The sequence below is a fragment of the Orcinus orca genome, chromosome 12 (genome assembly GCF_937001465.1).
Source record: "Orcinus orca chromosome 12, mOrcOrc1.1, whole genome shotgun sequence".
NCBI classification, from domain to species: domain Eukaryota; kingdom Metazoa; phylum Chordata; class Mammalia; order Artiodactyla; family Delphinidae; genus Orcinus; species Orcinus orca.
Window position 1 is genome coordinate 67,578,794 of NC_064570.1, and position 3,247 is coordinate 67,582,040.

A 3,247-nucleotide genomic window follows, 5' to 3' on the forward strand; every position below is an offset into this window, starting at 1 on the left:
AATATATGTGTGCCTTCAACATAATGTTCCCAAAAGGATGCTGACAGCTTGCATCTGTCATGCTTGCTGACTCTCTCATGAGGACAGTGGCTGGCCAACCACATGTGGAAACTAAGTCACTTCCTCCCATATAAACGTGATCCTTGCCAAATGTGAACTCCGAGGCACCAAGGAGCATCTTGCTTTCACGCTGTCTGCTGTCTGCCCATCTTCCAGCTCCAAGGGAAAAGTAGAGCCACTCTTTGACTGACAGTCTAACACCTTGATGAGCCCAGGACAGGCTTTAAATTTTAAAGACTTACAAGCATGTCCACAAGAAAGGTATTTTCTAAGCAACAGAATAACTGTCTCAGTTTCAACAAAGCATTCACTCACGGTGATAAAATGCCAGGTCACAAGTCAAATTCTGACTCCATTACTGAGCATTATCCTTGAGCTCCAAATGGAAAGTCAGTACAATTCACCAGCTGTCAGGCTCCAGCCTTCCCCTCGCCCTGAACAACAACAGACTAACAGGCTAAACAGTTATAGCTGCTGGAGTCACTACTTGATTAGATTCTTAATGAGTGTCTCTGTCCACAGGTCACTTCAGCCAGTCACTCAACAAATAGACTTCAAGTCATTTTGGATCCCAGGTTTCTGCTTGGAATTTCATAGAATTCAGAAGAGATCCCCCATCAATCAAAAGAGATTTAGGATGACTTAGAGATAATTAAGGTAATTAGATTGCTCCTCTTTAGGAGAAAGCAAAAGTCAGTGTGGGTGAGCTGAGATATGAGATTTCCATAGAATTCCTTCCATAGGTTGTAAATGGTTTCCACCCTTAGATTTTTGATGTTCAGCACCAAGGAGTAGATTGGTAAGTGGGAGAATGCCCTATAAGGGGCACCCCCAGGAGGTGTCAGTGTTGTGTATCCGAGGGATGCTAAAAACCTCGGCCAGCCCAAGAGCATAGATTGCCAGGCTACAGGGAAAGACGGCAGCACCCATGTGAAATCCTATTGCCTAAAAGCCCTCCAGGAGCCCAGCTCCCTAGCTTTTCCTGTCACCTGAAAGATGACCTCATCGTAGCCAGAAGAAGATCTGCCTAGATCCTCTCTTTTGAATACTAGTGATCATCTGAACCTATGCCACCAGGAAGTGGCAGACTTTGAAGTTATTTCTTGTCAAGTCACCGGGTCACCTGGGAAATTAGAGTCTGTAACGTCACAAGGGGGGCAAAACTTGGCGAATATTTCCTCCTGCCAAGGGTGTGAGGTGAAGGTAAAATTAACAACCATGACCCCTAAAAAGGAAAAAAAAAAAGGAACAGATGCTGAAGCGCCTCCCACCCCCCTTTTAAATCTCTAGATGGAGCTGTGTCCGCAGTGCCAGTGGGTTGAAGATGGCTTCTTCTGGCAGGAGCAGAGTCTGCCTGAGGCATCAGGTTTAATCCCACACCTACCCAACCTCCATCGACTGATGGGTCCATCAGATCTTTATTTATAACTTATTCCATCTACCTACCTAGTAGAAATTGATCATTTCAGCTGTGAACTCTATCGCAAATGGTCATTTTTCTGATGGAGAAATGAAAAATACTTTTTCTAACCTAAAGCAGTCTGGGGGGATTTTCAGAGACTTCACTGGCGCTCTGTGCCTTTCCAGGATTCGGCCTGATTTTCCCAAAAGGCGCTCAACAGCCTTCTCTCCTCCAGGACTCTGGACTCACCATCCTTGGGCTTCCTCCGCACCAATTTTCCTCCCTTCCTTGCGAGGCTGGCTTTTCCGGATTCTCACCACGTAGTCCAAATATGGGGCCCAGATATGTGTCGATTGCTGTTGGTCTCTGGGCTCGGGCAAGAGGAGAGTGAAGGTCGGTACCAGAGTGAGTGTGGGATGAAGACTGGGGCAGAATTTGCCAGATGCCCAGCGGGGTGTCATAAGATGAACCCCGAAGTGGCCACAGAGAGGAGAGTTTGGGAACTGAACCAAGGGTTTTCAGCGGGGCTCCTGGGGAAGGATTGACATGGCTCCATCCATCAGGTGGAAACCATGAAGTCCTCCCCCGACCCAACGCCAGAGAGATAAAGATGTCTAAATAACCAGGGTCGCTGCCACAGCAACACTGCCCGGGCCCCGGGGGGAGGGGGAGCGCCTTTTTTGCTGAAGCCACGGCTGGGGCTTGTTTGTAGGTTCGCAATTCACCATGATAAATGTAAAGACCAATTAAGGTTTGATCCGTGCACACAGGAGGCAGACGGCGGCTGATAGTGGAACCAATTAACGAGCATGTCCCCTAATTCCTGCCGCGGCCGCCGGGCGCACCGAGGATCCCCAGGCGCCTGAGGCGGCTGCCCCCGAGCTCCGCGCGCCCCCCGCCAGGCCCTGGAGGGGGGCGTCCTCCTCCAGCTAGAAGGTGCAAGGAGCGGGTCCCCCGGGCGGCTGGGGAGGGGGCGCGCCGGGCAGGGAGGCGCAGAGCCAGCCGCCTACGGAGCCCAACTGTTTGCAGCCGGGGCCGGGCGGGTGGGGCGCGCCCTAGTGGTCCACGCCGGGCGGGGATGGCGGGGGCTGGTGGCGGCGCCCGGCGCGAAGCCAGGTGGTGCCCGAGGGCGGAGGACAGGTGGCCGCGTGGCCGCCGCCAGGTAGCAAACGGCTCGGGGGCTGCGCGGTGCGGTCCCCAGCCTTTGCCTGCCCCCGGGCCCGGTTCGTGGCCGGCCGCCGCGGGGGGCGGCCTGGAACGGGGCGGGGGGGGGCTGGAGGCCGCACCCCCGGTCCTGGTGCGCCGGCGCCTCGGCCCCCCCTCCCCAGGTCCCCCCTTCCCTTCAGGCTCAGCCCGCTGGCCCAGACGTGACCCCCGCACAAGGTGCTGGCGCTGCCGGGGCGCGTGTGATTAATGGCCCGAGGTCGGGGACGGCACAGGCACGAGCCCCTTCTTGGCTCGGCCAGGGTGTGAGGGTATCCGGGAGGAGAGCCAGGTCATGGCGGTGGGGGCCCTGGGGACGGCGGCGGCGGCGGCGGCGGAGGAGGAGGAAGAGAAGTAGGTGACGCGGCCCGGAGAGGCTCGTCCCCTCTGGCCCCGGGGCCGGCGCCGCGGCGGATCCCCAGCGCCAGCAAAGTTTGGAGCCACGGGCGCCGCGCGCCCGTCCCTCCCCGCACAGTTCCCTCGGCGGTGTCTGTGCCGCCGCTGCTGCCAGGGCAGGACAAAGGCTCATTAACACGTGATGGGACCGCGCTTCATAAATGGGACCGGAGCGAGAGGGAGCCA